Source organism: Procambarus clarkii, chromosome 15 (genome assembly GCF_040958095.1).
Source record: "Procambarus clarkii isolate CNS0578487 chromosome 15, FALCON_Pclarkii_2.0, whole genome shotgun sequence".
NCBI classification, from domain to species: Eukaryota; Metazoa; Arthropoda; class Malacostraca; order Decapoda; family Cambaridae; genus Procambarus; species Procambarus clarkii.
Genome location: NC_091164.1, coordinates 10,638,093 through 10,655,554, shown reverse-complemented (window position 1 = coordinate 10,655,554; position 17,462 = coordinate 10,638,093). Strand labels below are relative to the sequence as shown.

General features: G+C 41.7%; 1 protein-coding gene across 2 annotated transcripts in view; it reads right to left on the bottom strand.

Annotated features, from left to right (window-relative positions):
- LOC123759112 (neprilysin-1) overlaps positions 1–16,105 on the bottom strand; it is a 504,536-nt gene extending 488,431 nt beyond the window's left edge. For both annotated transcript variants that reach the window (XR_011228616.1, XM_069324969.1), the window contains exon 1: positions 15,724–16,105. The gene's annotated coding sequence lies outside the window, so the exon portion shown is untranslated. The remainder of the gene's footprint in view (positions 1–15,723) is intronic.
- Positions 16,106–17,462: the final 1,357 nt, after the last annotated feature.

Genomic DNA, 17,462 nt, shown 5'->3' with positions numbered 1-17,462 from the left:
ACACGTAATAATAATAGAACGAGGGGACATGGGTGGAAACTGGAAACTCAGATGAGTCACAGAGATGTTAGGAAGTTTTCTTTTAGCGTGAGAGTAGTGGAAAAATGGAATGCACTTGGGGAACAGGTTGTGGAAGCAAATACTATTCATACTTTTAAAACTAGGTATGATAGGGAAATGGGACAGGAGTCATTGCTGTAAACAACCGATAGCTGGAAAGGCGGGATCCAAGAGTCAATGCTCGATCCTGCAAGCACAAATAGGTGAGTACAAATAGGTGAGTACACACACACACACACACGTACACACACACACACACACACACACACACACACACACACACACATACACACACACACACACACACACACATACACACACACACACACGTACACACACACGTACACACACACACACACACACACACACACACACACACACACACACACACACACACACACACACACACACACACACACACACACACATGGTCAGGGAAATGGCTACTGGAGTTTAACACCAGTAAATGTAAAGTTATGGAAATGGGATCAGGTGACAGGAGACCAAGGGGACAGTACACAATGAAGGGGAACAGCCTACCTGTAACGATTCGAGAAAGAGACCTGGGAGTGGATGTGACACCTAATCTAACTCCTGAGGCACATATAAATAGGATAACGACAGCAGCGTACTCTACACTGGCGAAAATTAGAACTTCATTCAGAAACCTAAATGAGGAAGCTTTTAGGGCGCTTTACACTGCCTACGTGAGACCCGTCTTAGAGTATGCCGCGCCATCATGGAGCCCCCACCTGAAGAAACACATAAAGAAACTGGAGAAGGTTCAGAGGTTTGCGACGAGGCTTGTCCCAGAGCTACGAGTGTGGGAACCGACCTGTGAGATTTATATTTATTTAATTTATATGAATTTATATTTACGTTAATTTATATACTTCGATAGCAATTTGTATAATAATGAGTGGACTGTATTTCTGCAATAATCTCTTAATCTCACAAATCGATCCTCTACACATTAGGGGGGGTTTATATTATTTATATTTATATATATGCAGCCAATCAAACTACAGGAATAGACTACATACATTGAAGAGGTTCCTTATCTTATAGTACAGCAGGTTAGTCCAAACAGATATAACTAGGATGTAGACACCAAATTATCCTCTTTGAGGTAGCTTCCATCACCCAGGTAACTGATGTACAAAGCCTTGCTTCCTCGTCTTGACCTGTCAAAAGGGCGCTAGCTGTGAAGCCAGGTTCTATATATGACAAGCTATATCAGAGAAAACACTATACATGGAACAATAAAGACCTGGCTTAATTACCTTTAGTTTGAGGCTTCCACGTGCTCTAACCGGGTCACCCTATATCCTGACATTAATGGCCATAAATGAATGATAAACGGGTTTCGGATAGACACTTAACTTGAATTTGTAGACAGCGTGTTGATAATGGTAGACCTTTGATTTCCATAACACTTCGTCCAAGTAAAATTAACAGGAGCCGAATTTGCTCCCGTGTGAGCCTCTGGTCTCGTATAAACAATGGCTGCCCCTCCTTCCTCACTGACGCCTGGCTTACATTGTCCAGATTTCAGAAAGTGATAGAAGGGTCACATTTACTCTACTTTAATATTGATAATTAAGTTAATTTGTATAAGATGTTTTTATGATGGTAAAGTCCAAAGACTAATGTATTTAAGAATAATTCCCACCATAATAGGTGGTGAATTATAATAGTGTGTGGTGATGATATCCCGTTTTCTTTAGACGGTAATTCCACTACAAGTTACGTTTTCTATGGGTAACTTGTTTATACAATACAGCTATTATCTGTATGATTATAAAATGGTGTCGGATTTTCCGACAACGAGGGATGGGATATGAAGAGCGGCTGAAGGAACTGAACCTTACGACACTAGAGAAAAGAAGGGAGAGAGGAGATATGATAGGGACATATAAAATACTCAGGGGAATTGACAAAGTGGAAATAGATGAAATGTTCACACGTAATAATAACAGCACGAGGGGACATGGGTGGAAACTGGAAACTCAGATGAGTCACAGAGATGTTAGGAAGTTTTCTTTTAGCGTGAGAGTAGTAGAAAAATGGAATGCACTTGGGGAACAGGTTGTGGAAGCAAATACTATTCATACTTTTAAAACTAGGTATGATAGGGAAATGGGACAGGAGTCATTGCTGTAAACAACCGATAGCTAGAAAGGCGGGATCCAAGAGTCAATGCTCGATCCTGCAAGCACATATAGGTGAGTACATATAGGTGAGTACACACACACACACACACACACGTACACACACACACACACACACACACACACACACACACACACACACACACACACACACACACACACACACACACACACACACACACACACACACACACACACACACACACACACACACACACACACACACACACACACACACACACACACACACACATAGACACACACACATAGACACACACACATAGACACACACACATAGACACACACACATAGACACACACACATAGACACACACACATAGACACACACACATAGACACACACACATAGACACACATACAATATATATATATATATATATATATATATATATATATATATATATATATATAATATATATATATATATATATATATATATATATATATATATATATATATATATATATGACAGTGTCAGACCACGAAGAAAGAATTGAAACAGGAATTTTCTTCAGTACTTTCGTATATTAATACATCTTCAGAAGGAAGATGTATATTAATACCAGTACAGTCATTCCTTCTGAACACTATCTGAGCGACTATCCCTCTCCAAATGTCAGGTTTGTTCCAGTATTGACTAAAAACATAAAAATTAACTGTAGAATAAATTGCACTTATTGTAAATTGAGACAGAATTGATTGACTGATGAAGATTAAGCCAACACAAGTGGTGGCACGGGCATGAATAGCCCGTAAGTGTTCATAGTGAATGTGATCATTGGTCGTGAAATGATATAACTGAACAAATCCACAAGGGCCGTGACGAGGATTCGAACCTGCGTCCGGGATCATCCCAGACACTGCCTTAATCGACTGAGCTACGACAGGGTCAAAAGAGTTGAGATCGAATTGTTGAAAGGATATAACTGTGTGCTGAGAGCGCATTTAAACTGTCACTCCTTACTATGGTGCTGCTATCGTGAGGACTGACAAGGTTAACGAGAACCTACGACCTAAAAAAAAACCTCTCCGTAAGTCAGTATTTGGAGTCATTGTCCACGTGGCCGTGTTCGGGGCTATGGCTCGAGACGTGCCTTGTTCACCTTCAGCATGTAGGGTACACGCACCCTAACCCAACCTGACCGAAACACCCAACCTAACCTAACCTAACCTAACCTAACTTATCTTAACCTAACCTAACCTAACTTATCTTAACCTAACCTAACCTAAATTAACTTAACCCAACCTAACCTAACCTAAAGTAACCTAACCTAACCAAACCTAACCTAAAGTAACCTAACTTAACCTAACCCAACCTAACCTAACCTAACCTAGACCTAACTATACAATATATAATAACCACAATATATGATAACATAATATATAATACATAACCCACAATATATAATATATAACCCACAATATATAATATATAACCCACAATATATAATATATAACCCACAATATATAATATATATTATATAATTACACACAGAAATCACAATTGCGTGATGCATCAAATGAACAAATCCACAAGGGCAAGTTCAGTAAGTTCAGTAGAACTTCGGTTTCAACTCCTTTTGACCATGTCGTAGCTCAGTCGATTAAGGCAGCGTCTGGGATGCTCTCGGACGCAGGTTCGAATTCTCGTCACGGCCCTTGTGGATTTGTTTATATTATATAATAACCCAGAATATATAATATATATTATATAATAACCCACAATATATAATATATATTATATAATAACCCCACAATATATAATAACATTAACTGACATTTCACAAAAAAAAGGTTTTTATTATACTGAAGGAAGATTCATCCTGCTAGGATGAATCTTATATTTAGCAGACAATGAATGAATGAATAAACTATCAGGAGAAAGTCCCAAGCCATTACGCCTATATACCACTCGGAAGGGCTCAAAATAAGAATTTGGGATGGGACGGGGAGGGAAGGAATGGTGCCCAACCACTTGTGGACGACGGTCGGGGATTGAACGCCGACCTGCATGAAGCGACCGTCCAGGTTGGATTGGATTTGGTTGGATCTAAATCCAACCCAAATGGTTGGATTTAGCAGACGAAAAGAGTAATTCTGCTAAATAAGTGCAAAAATGCACTTATTAAAAAGTAAGTATATGGCATTGCTTTGGCTGGATGATGAGTTGAGTGCAACAGGAACAACGAGGCTACTAACTAGGCTGGACTCTAAACACTACAGCTCACTCCCCGTAATCACTGATGGGTAAGTATTGATGGGTAAGTACTGATGGGTAAGTATTGATGGGTAAGTACTGATGGGTAAGTACTGATGGGTAAGTACTGATGGGTAAGTACTGATGGGTAAGTACTGATGGGTAAGTACTGATGGGTAAGTACTGATGGGGTAAGTATTGATGGGTAAGTACTGATGGGTAAGTACTGATGGGGTAAGTACTGATGGGTAAGTATTGATGGGTAAGTACTGATGGGTAAGTACTGATGGGGTAAGTACTGATGGGGTAAGTACTGATGGGTAAGTACTGATGGGGTAAGTACTGATGGGGTAAGTACTGATGGGTAAGTACTGATGGATAAGTACTGATGGATAAGTACTGATGGGGTAAGTACTGATGGGGTAAGTACTGATGGGTAAGTACTGATGGGTAAGTACTGATGGGTAAGTACTGATGGGTAAGTACTGATGGGTAAGTACTGATGGGGTAAGTACTGATGGGTAAGTACTGATGGGGTAAGTACTGATGGGTAAGCGTCTATTATTCGTCATGGGTTATGAGTGTGGAGAAGAACAGCATTTCTGCAACACTTTACAAAGTTCGATCCCACGCTGTTCACCAAATTACCAACCCGCCACATTCTACCATTCGACACGCAGCCTATTTATTTATTTATTTATTTATTTATGTATTTATTTATTTATATACAAGAAGGTACAGTGGGATTGTGAGGATACATAGTATAGTATTTACAATCTTGTAAAGCCACACTAGTAAGCGCAGCGTTTCGGGCAGAATTCGAAACGAAATATTCGAAACGCTGACTGCTAAAAAAAAAAAAAAAAAAGTGGTCCATCTTCAAACGTTGTTGGTTACTGGAAACATTGCGCGGCAATTCGAATCCTCAGGCTAGATTCACGAAAGCATTTACGCAAGCACTTACGAACGTGTACATCTTTCCTCAATCTTTGACGGCTTTGGTTACATTTACTAAACAGTTTACAAGCATGAAAACGTCCCAAATCAACTGCTGTTATTGTTATAAACAGCCTCTTGGTGCTTCGGAGCTCATTAACTGTTTAATAACTGTAAACAAAGCCGCAAAAGATTGAGAAAAGATGCATAAGTTCGTAAGTGCGTGCGTAACAGCTTCGTGAATCTGGGCCCTCTGATTTTGCAAATCTTACCGCCACCCTCCCGCCCGCACCTGCAACACGACTCCACTCATAACGGAATTACTCGTCCATGCTAAATTAAAACCAAACATTAGAGACACGGGGGAGGGGGGCCGCCCCCAAACATTAGAGACACGGGAGGGGGGCCCGTCCCCCCAGACACGGGGGGGGGGGGCCCGCACCCCTGCTGTGGTTTTCCAGTTTGTGGCGTCCAGTGATACCCGCAAATTAAACTATAACACGACAATGTGTAATTAATATTAGTGAGGTTGGCCGTGAGATACATACAAGGTAAATTATTTTAATTTGTTTATGTGTATATAACTACTATCTTGGGGGGGGGGATTGTGTCAAATATTTTACTTAATGACAAAAATTGCGTAACAAATTGTTTTTTTTTTTAGTTTATTATTTTATTATTTTTTATTTAGTCTATTATTATGCTTTCTCATTCGAATATATATATATATATATATATATATATATATATATATATATATATATATATATATATATATTTATATATATATATATATATATATATATATATATATATATATATATATATATATATATTTATATATATATATATATATATATATATATATATATATATATATATATATATATATATATGTCGTACCTAGTAGCCAGAACGCACTTCTCAGCCTACTATGCAAGGCCTGATTTGCCTAATAAGCCAAGTTTTCCTGAAATAATATATTTTCTCTAATTTTTTTCTTATGAAATGATAAAGCTACTCATTTCATTATGTATGAGGTCAATTTTTTTTATTGGAGTTAAAATTAACGTAGATATATGACCGAACCTAACCAACCCTACCTAACCTAACCTAACCTATCTTCATAGGTTAGGTTAGGTTAGGTAGCCGAAAAAGTTAGGTTAGGTTAGGTTAGGTAGGTTAGGTAGTCGAAAAACAATTAATTCATGAAAACTTGGCTTATTAGGCAAATCGGGCCTTGCATAGTAAGCTGAGAAGTGCGTTCTGGCTACTAGGTACGATATATATATATATATATATATATATATATATATATATATATATATATATATATATATATATATATATATATATATATATCGTAGAGAGAATAGAGGGTCTTCTGCCAAATATCCATAAAACTAAACCTGAAGACAGCACACTCCTAGGAGCTCCCCTGGGGTTGAAAGCCATCGATGAGGTCCTTGATAAGAAAATCGCCGACCTTAAGAGGATGGATGGGAGGATTGAGGATATTGATGCTCATGATGCACTCTACCTCATCACCAGATGTCTGTCCCTCCCCAGGTTAACCTACTTTCTGAGGTGTTCACCATCTTACAGTAGCCAAAAACTAAGTGAGTATGACCGGTTACTGAAATCAATGCTAGAAAAAGCCCTTAACCTCTCTCTCGATGACCTACAGTGGAAACAAGCCTCTCTTCCCGTAAGACTTGGGGGCCTCGGAGTTCGAACAGCAACGCAAATCGCTGTTCCAGCCTTCCTGTCCTCCTTATCAGCATCCGACGATCTTGTGAAGGAAATTCTACCTGCCCACTTACATCAGCTGGCAGGTGTACATGATCCCAATTTTACACGCTGTGCCACAGAGTGGGCCTCTCGTGCAGGCCAATCACCTCAACCACCATCCCCAAAATCCCACAAGCAATCCAGCTGGGATGGTCCCATTGTAGACCAAGTTGCTGCAGAGTGCCTGGTGCTGCAACAACACAACACGACATTGCTCGCCTCACAGCAGTAGCAGCACCACATGCAGGGGATTTCCTGTTAGCAACCCCAATGTCGGCAACTGGCACGCGTCTCACACCACACGCCCTCCGAATTGCTGTGGCCCTCCGCCTTGCTGCCCCAATCCACACCAGATATAGGTGTATTTGCGGCGAGGTGGTGGCTGACAGGTACGGTCACCATGGCCTACTCTGCCAAAGCACAGGGGGATGGCACTCGAGGCACAGTGAAGTTAACGACATCATCAAGAGGAGCCTCACCACAGCTGGATGCCCAGCTGAAAGAGAGCCCCGTTACCTAACGCCCCGTAACTCTGATGCTCTTATTGGTCGCCCGGATGGTATCACAGTGAACCCCTGGAAGAATGGCAAGCAGTTGGTATGGGACTACACGTGCGTATCAACCCTGGCTAACACCTACATTAACCTCAGTGTTGCACAACCAGGTGGCGCTGCCACCCACAGGGAAGCAGCCAAATCCCGTAAGTATAGAGAACTGGATCACCACTACAATTTTGTCCCCATTGCTTCTGAGACGCTCGGCGCCTGGGGTAAAAGTGCTACCAGTTTTTTGAAGGAACTGGGTTCTAGGCTCATTGAAACAACAAGGGACCCGAGAGCTGCAAGCTTTCTTTTCCAGCGCCTAAGTGTGGCGATACAGAGGGGAAATGCGCACTGCATCCAGGGTTCCTGCCCGCCATCTGAGGAGCTGGAGGAACTCGACAACCTATGACAACCATCTTTGTAACCCATATGTAACTCCTTTTTTGTAACAAAGTTCAAATAAAGTAAATATATATGTGTACATACAAAAGAATGGGGGTGGTAGGAGAAGATAATATTAGTGTTCAGTGAGAAACCACAAGGTCTCCTCTGAATACTTTTTATTTTCTTCTCCGAGGCTATGGGTCCCCTATATATATATATATATATATATATATATATATGTCGTACCTAGTAGCCAGAACGCACTTCTCAGCCTACTATGCAAGGCCCGATTTGCCTAATAAGCCAAGATTTCCTGAATTAATATATTTTCTCAATTTTTTTTTCTTATGAAATGATAAAGCTACCCATTTTATTATGTATGAGGTCAATTTTTTTTATTGGAGTTAAAATTAACGTAGATATATGACGGAACCTAACCAACCCTACCTAACCTAACCTATCTTTATAGGTTAGGTTAGGTTAGGTAGCCGAAAAAGTTAGGTTAGGTTAGGTTAGGTTAGGTTAGGTAGGTTAGGTAGTCGAAAAACAATTAATTCATGAAAACTTGGCTTATTAGGCATATCGGGCCTTGCATAGTAGGCTGAGAAGTGCGTTCTGGCTACTAGGTACGACATATATATATATATATATATATATATATATATATATATATATATATATATATATATATATATATATATATATATATGTGTGTGTGTGTGTGTGTGTGTGTGTGTGTGTGTGTGTGTGTGTGTGTGTAACTGAATGGATGTATAATGGATAGAGGCGAAAGCTCTATCCATCATATTTTGAGAGAGCCATAATAAGGACAGATTCCAGCGGCAACTAACCGCTGCCCAATTGTTATATTTCCCTGGCTGTAACTAAGTACAGAGGAATTAAGAGACTCACGCCTACGTCATATAAATTGTCAACCACACTACCCTGGATCGGTAATGTGGAAGACAATTTATTCTGATTGACAATTGCAAGTGCAATTGACCGGGATTGACACCAGGAACGACTAGAAAATCCTCAAGCACTAAGTATCTCAGCGCCCCTAAGGTCTAATACAGAATTCCCCACAATAACGAACTCTAACGTTGGAGGACCATCACTAGTTTACTAGACCACACACTAGAAGGTGAAAGGACGACGACGTTTCGGTCCGTCCTGGACCATTCTCAAGTGACTTGGGAATGGTCCAGGACGGACCGAAACGTCGTCGTCCCGTCACCTTCTAGTGTGTGGTCTGGTCAACATACTTTAGCCACGTTATTGTGACTCATCGCCGACTATCACTAGAGTGTGCTTGGTCCCATGTCCTCAATGTCTGCTTCAGTGATCTACTTCGCATAATTCCTGAAGCTCAGGGTTATGTTGTTGACTGCACTCTAACCATTGTATGGGCATCAGAGAGAAAATACCAAGTGTGATGGTAACGTTGACAACTGGGGTGGGCATATGAGTGAGCAGAGAGCCTATAGTGCTCACCTGATGAACATAACATTCTGGGGATGAACAATGACTTTTCAGTGACCATGAAGAACCTCGTTCTGAACCTGGTTATCAAGAAATCCAAAATCTTAAGGGCCCCTCAGGCGCCTCTAAAGCCTTCTCGACAGTAGGGGTTGCAAAACTTCCCCATTAAGCGCAAGTGTACTCCTATCTTCACTATGCATCACTCGCAGTGATGATCTGCCCTCCATCCTTTATCCATATTCTGAACAAGGAAAGGAACCGTGCAGGAAGACTCCTTACCTTGAAGTGCTTCCGGGGCTTAGCGTCCCCGCGGCCCGGTCGTCGACCAGGCCTCCAAATTCATTTAAATTTTTTTACCCATTCTGGCTGGATTAGTCATTACATCAATGTCTTCGACACCAAAGAGACGTCAGAGGCCTACGTTATGCCCTGCATATAGTCAGTGTTGTCAAGAAACCCCACGCAACCCAATTTCCTGGACCAAAAATTGGCATTTACAACACAAGGCGCTCAGCACAGCAATAGTAACATGCAAGTTGTGCCTTATTCACTACAGCATCAGCAATCATTCATGCCTCAGCTGATTCACACAGCATACAGTTGGCTTCATCCTGTACCAAACAAGAGTCTAACTTAATATTTTATAATTTCTCACGAAAAACTAAAAATAATTTAATTAAATAGATAAGATTTTAGGGTGAGACTTCAAAAGAGATGATGAAGGATAACAGTTCTTAGATTGAACTTACATTAGAAACAGCAGTACCAAACCTAATTAACGTAATCTTTGTTTAAAAGATAACAGAGAGATCAACAGAAACGTAATGAGAGAGAGAGAGAGAGAGAGAGAGAGAGAGAGAGAGAGAGAGAGAGAGAGAGAGAGAGAGAGAGAGAGAGAGAGAGAGAGAGAGAGAGAGAGCGAGAGAGAGAGAGAGCGAGAGAGCGAGAGAGCGAGAGAGAGAGAGAGAGAGAGAGAGAGAGAGAGAGAGAGAGAGAGAGAGAGAGAGAGAGAGAGAGAGAGAGAGAGAGAGCGAGAGAGAGAGAGAGAGAGAGAGAGAGAGAGAGAGAGAGAGAGAGAGAGAGAGAGAGAGAGAGAGAGAGAGAGAGAGAGAGAGAGAGAGAGAGAGAGAGAGAGAGAGACAGACAGAGACAGAGAGAGAGAGAGAGAGAGAGAGAGAGAGAGAGAGAGAGAGAGAGAGAGAGAGAGAGAGAGAGAGAGAGAGAGAGAGAGAGAGAGAGACAGAGACAGAGACAGAGAGAGACAGAGAGAGAGAGAGACAGAGAGAGACAGAGAGAGAGACAGAGAGACAGAGAGAGAGACAGAGAGAGAGACAGAGAGAGAGAGAGATGCCAGCACAGAATACAGCGAGAGCAATTTTAAAGATGACAGAGAAGGAGACATAAAGGGCAAGAGAGGCGGAAACACACACACTCTCAACGTTGAAATGGAAAATGAAAACATACTGATAATGATGGCGGATAATGAACTCTGAGAGAAAACGGTGAGCGTTAGTATGGTGGAGTGTGTGTGTGTGTGTGTGTGTGTGTGTGTGTGTGTGTGTGTGTGTGTGTGTGTGTGTGTGTGTGTGTGTGTGTGTACTGTGTGTACCATATTTAAAGTATTCAACACAAGAATGACCCATATTTAAAGTATTCAACACAAGAATGACCCATATTTAAAGTATTCAACACAAGAATGACCCATATTTAACGTATTCAACACAAGAATGACCCATATTTAAAGTATTCAACACAAGAATGACCCATATTTAACGTATTCAACACAAGAATGACCCATATTTAACGTATTCAACACAAGAATGACCCATATTTAACGTATTCAACACAAGAATGACCCATATTTAAAGTATTCAACACAAGAATGACCCATATTTAAAGTATTCAACACAAGAATGACCCATATTTAAAGTATTCAACACAAGAATGACCCATATTTAACGTATTCAACACAAGAATGACCCATATTTAAAGTATTCAACACAAGAATGACCCATATTTAACGTATTCAACACAAGAATGACCCATATTTAACGTATTCAACACAAGAATGACCCATATTTAACGTATTCAACACAAGAATGACCCATATTTAACGTATTCAACACAAGAATGACCCATATTTAACGTATTCAACACAAGAATGGCCCATATTTAAAGTATTCAACACAAGAATGACCCATATTTAAAGTATTCAACACAAGAATGACCCATATTTAAAGTATTCAACACAAGAATGACCCATAATTAAAGTATTCAACACAAGAATGACCCATATTTAACGTATTCAACACAAGAATGACCCATTTACAGTACAACACAAGAATGACCCATATTTAAAGTATTCAACACAAGAATGGCCCATATTTAACGTATTCAACACAAGAATGACCCATTTACAGTACAACACAAGAATGACCCATTTACAGTACAACACAAGAATGACCCATATTTAAAGTATTCAACACAAGAATGACCCATAGTTAAAGTATTCAACACAAGAATGACCCATAGTTAAAGTATTCAACACAAGAATGACCCATATTTAAAGTATTCAACACAAGAATGACGTGACTATAATGCACTCATCAGATTAAGTTTATTATATTCAATGCACTCAACAAAACTGTCCAGAAATTTATTGCACGCGATAAAAGTACTTCGCAATTTTGTTTTCTTTAAATTTCGTCCATATTTAATGTAATTAACTAACAAAAGGGCCTCAGTTTTAAGCCATTCAACAAAAGCAACTCGGATTTTATTCACTCAAATAAATCATTTTATTCAATCGCATAAATCTAGTCACATCTGAGTGACTAGATTTATACTAGTGACTAGAGTGACTAGATATCCCTCTAAAGATATGTAACTGAACACACCCAACGAGTCTCTCTCTCTAAACGCACCCAACAAGTGACTGAACGCACCCAACACGTGACTGAACGCACCCAACAAGTGACTGAACGCACCCAACACGTGACTGAACGCACCCAACAAGTGACTGAACGCACCCAACACGTGACTGAACGCACCCAACAAGGGACTGAACGCACCCAACAAGTGACTGAACGCACCCAACAAGTGACTGAATGCACCCAACACGTGACTGAACGCACCCAACAAGTGACTGAACGCACCCAACACGTGACTGAACGCACCCAACAAGTGACTGAACGCACCCAACAAGTGACTGAACGCACCCAACAAGTGACTGAATGCACCCAACACGTGACTGAACGCACCCAACAAGTGACTGAACGCACCCAACAAGTGACTGAACGCACCCAACAAGTGACTGAACGCACCCAACAAGTGACTGAACGCACCCAACAAGTGACTGAACGCACCCAACACGTGACTGAACGCACCCAACAAGTGACTGAACGCACCCAACAAGTGACTGAACGCACCCAACAAAGTGACTGAACGCACCCAACAAGTGACTGAATGCACCCAACAAGTGACTGAACGCACCCAACAAAGTGACTGAACGCACCCAACAAGTGACTGAACGCACCCAACAAGTGACTGAATGCACCCAACAAGTGACTGAACGCACCCAACAAGTGACTGAACGCACCCAACAAAGTGACTGAACGCACCCAACAAGTGACTGAACGCACCCAACAAGTGACTGAACGCACCCAACAAGTGACTGAACGCACCCAACAAGTGACTGAACGCACCCAACAAGTGACTGAACGCACCCAACAAGTGACTGAACGCACCCAACAAGTGACTGAACGCACCCAACAGTGACTGAACGCACCCAACAAGTGACTGAACGCACCCAACAAGTGACTGAACGCACCCAACAAGTGACTGAACGCACCCAACAAAGTGACTGAACGCACCCAACAAGTGACTGAACGCACCCAACAAGTGACTGAACGCACCCAACAAGTGACTGAACGCACCCGAGAGCAACATACTATTCATGTATTGAAATTAAACGAACTCAACAAGACAATGCCCATACGCTAAATAAAAAAGTATGGATTTAATGACAAAAGTCGATCCATAGATTTACTACGCATACCCCCCCCCCCTTCCCCCTCTTCCCCATAAAATTAGATTTAATGCATTTAATAAAAGACCCATAACATGAGTGCAACAGCTAAAGTTGCAATAGATTCAGTGCAAACAGCAAAAGATTTAGCTTGAGAGCAAAAATTTAGCTAACAAGAGCAAAAGTTAATTTGAGCGCAAAAACTCTCACTTTAAATCCAACCAGTCAAGAATCCTCTTTAGTTGAAATCGAATTTTTAAAAAATCCAAATTTTAATCAAACGATCCGTTAATTCCACTTAAAAGTCAACCACTTCAAAACCTTTCTTAATGTCACATAACCATCCAGAAGTCGTCATTTTGATATAAAAAAAAAATCATAACAAATACTTCTACTTAAATTTAACTCTTCTTTTTTTCCAACTTTCCTTACGGGCTCACCATAGCCCGTGCTACATGGACACTTCGTTCTGAGTAGCTAAATCTAAAACAACAACAACAACATCCAAATTTCACCCCTATTTTAATTTTCAACATCCTATTTCCCCCCCTTTTAAAAATATTGACCTTCTAAAAAATCTTCTTTCTTGCAGAGAACCAACATTCTATATAATTTCGTTCTATATAAATTTCGTTCTATATAAATTTCGTTCTATATAAATTTCCTCTACCAGGCTAAAAGCACTTTTGGCATAGACACAACGACGGAACTCGCGTCTGGGTGAACAAAACTCCTCCTCGTTCCTTCCTTAAATGACCGGAAACGCTGTCTTCCAACGAGCTGTTGCGTTTATGCAAATAGTCGTCGTTCCCGAAGCGTTACCTGAGTAAGCAGTTCTTCCTCCAGAGAGTATTTAAGGGACACCGGAGCGGGTCGTCTCAATGGTATGGGGACACCGGAGGGGGTCGTCCACCTGGTATGGGGACACTGGAGCGGGTCGTCTCACTAGTATGGGGGACACCGGAGCGGGTCGTCTCAATGGTATGGGGACACCGGAGGGGGTCGTCCACCTGGTATGGGGACACTGGAGCGGGTCGTCTCACTAGTATGGGGACACCGGAGCGGGTCACCTAACCGGAATGGGGGCCAGAAGAAAAATTGGGCTATGGCTGTCGTCATACAGGGAATGAATAGGGATCAATTGCAAATAATATGGTTGTCCCCCTCGCCCCTTTTTTTTTAATGGGAGTTGTGGGGTAAAAGATATTTTTGTTCTTTTGTAAACGTTAAATCATTAATCGTTCTTCCATCGTGAATGAAGCAAATGGTTCTTTCGGATAGAATTCGGATAGATAGAATAGTTCGACGGATAAAGATTTATCGGTCTTGAATATTTAATGATCTATCTACTTAGGTAAACGCAGAGAATACAGGGAATATTTCGAAGCTTACAAAAACGGTTTTGTGCCGCATATGTCTTTCCCTTAATAAAGTAAATTCGTTCGTCTAATAAATAATTACAAAAGTGATCTGGCTAGTATAGTTGGAGACTATTGTTTGTTTGTTTTGTCACATTCAGGTGTTGATTCGTATTTTCATGCACGCATAAAAAAAATAATTCATTACGACAAAAATTTCAAATTGGTAAACATGAGAAAAACTTCATCGAGTGTGTTAGGTCATTATTTATCATTTAAATGTTAAAAATGCTGTTTATTTCCCCTCAGATGTACATACATGGGTCGGCATTCATTTCATTCTATTTTACTGTACATCCAGAGGTCCTGAAACTAAGCTTTTGTTCTCGTATGTTTGCACATAACAAAACCCCCACTTTCTAGTTTATTTACGCTGTAGTTCAGTTCGAAGCTGCTTCGTGAGAGACAGCACTCACCTAAGCCGTCTCCTGCAAGCTTCAGGACACGAGATATATATATAATAATGTCGATAAACCTTTATTTAACAAGCACAGAATAACACTTAACTTTTTTCATGCCGTAATAGTATACAGTATTACCAAAGTTCACATTTGGAGACAAACACATTGAAACCTTGAGTTCGAGACGCCTCGCTCACGACCTTGATGAGTACACTTATCAATCCTCGATACGTATATAAGGCCAAACACACTTGAGAAGCCCAAACCTCCCCTGTTCAAGACGGTCACTTCTTACCTGTCAGTCGTCCAGGGTGTGTGCGTGTGTGTGTGTGTACGTGCAGGCAGGAGTAGGAAGAGGAGTGAGAAGCGGCAGAAGTGGGCCCTGGAGCGAGCAGAAGCGTGTGTGAGTGCAGAGCGAGGCGGAGTGCGGTGCTGCTCGGCCCCAGTGTTCCTCCAGACTGGGATCCTGGCTCCAGGCTCCCATATTGACGCTCCCGACACTGCGCGAGCATCATCCCCCTTCCTCTCGAGCTCTCGCTATCCCTGACTTCCACTTGCATTCCCTCCACAATCACAGCCCACAACTGCGGCTTTCGTCCACTCTCCTGGGCGGCTTCGACTGGCGACTGCTTCTCTGGGCCGGGGCTTCGCCACCCGGAACACGCAAGCCAGAAGCTCCTATCTGGAAACAACAGTCAAGTAATCTATCAGAAAAGAGTACGAACGCAGATCGAGTGATTATTGTTTGTTTTTGTCCTGCTCAGGTGTTTCGACGAAGACCCTCGAAGGGGGGGGGGGGGAGGGTGTCCCCAGGAACGGTATCTGAATAAAGCATGTATGACGTTCCAATCACTTAAGTTACCGTCGCAAGACTATGAAGCGACCAGAAGGCTCTCCAATAACCATCCCCACCAACAATTATTATTTTCCTTTATTGATCAGTCTTTGAGAAAGACTCGAATAGTTCTGTTTATTGATGCTGTTAAGACCACGTGTGAATAAGGATTGGGAAAGTGAAATAGAGCGTGTAGTGAGAAAAAGAGCAAAAAGAGAGAGAAATGAGGTGATGGAGTGGGAATTCGGGAGAGGTGGGCAACTGGACTCCAGAATAACCTGGTCTGACTCAATTATTCACCTGGTCAAACGCAGGTGACAACCTTTCTACCCCTCCACCTTACCCGGAGCCTCCCCTCCCCTCCCCTCCCCACCTCCCACTCTCTCTCTCTCTCTCTCTCTCTCTCTCTCTCTCTCTCTCTCTCTCTCTCTCTCTCTCTCTCTCTCTCTCCTCAACCACTTGGGCTGGACGGTAGAGCGACGGTCTCGCATCATGCAGGTCGGTGTTTAATCCCCGACCATCCAAGTGGTTGGACACCATTCCTTCCCGCCCCGTCCCATCCTAAATTCTTATCCTGCCCCCTTCCAAGTGCTATAAAGTTGTAATGGGTTGGCGCTTTCCCCTGATGATACTCCCGCCCTCTCTCTCTCTCTCTCTCTCTCTCTCTCTCTCTCTCTCTCACACACATACACACACACAGTGTGAAAAGAGATGCAGAGACACAGTATGAAAATGACATAGTAAATAAACTGTTCCGCAGTCACCTCAGGAGGAAGACAACAGTGGAAGAACAGGTGATGAAACTGAGAACGGCTCATGACGGGTACACAAAGAATGACCAAGAGGTGTGTGAAGAACTCAACAAGAGACTCCAGGAGGTCTTCACAATGGAACGAGAGGTTTTTGTACTGAGTGGGGTGGCAATAAACCAGACAGCTTAGGAAGGGGTTCAAATTAAAAAGGAGAGGTTAGGAAGTATCTGCTAGGACTAGATGTGACTAAGGTTTTGGACCTGACGGAATCTCACCATGGATACTAAAAGGGTGTGCAGATGCATTTTGCTTGCCACTCTCCATGGTGTATAATAAGCCACTAGAAACAGGAAACCTACCGGAAATCTGAAACACGGCTAATGTAGTTCCAATATGCAAAAAGGGCCGCAGGCATGAGGTACAAGTTAGTGCCAGTGCCCCTAACTT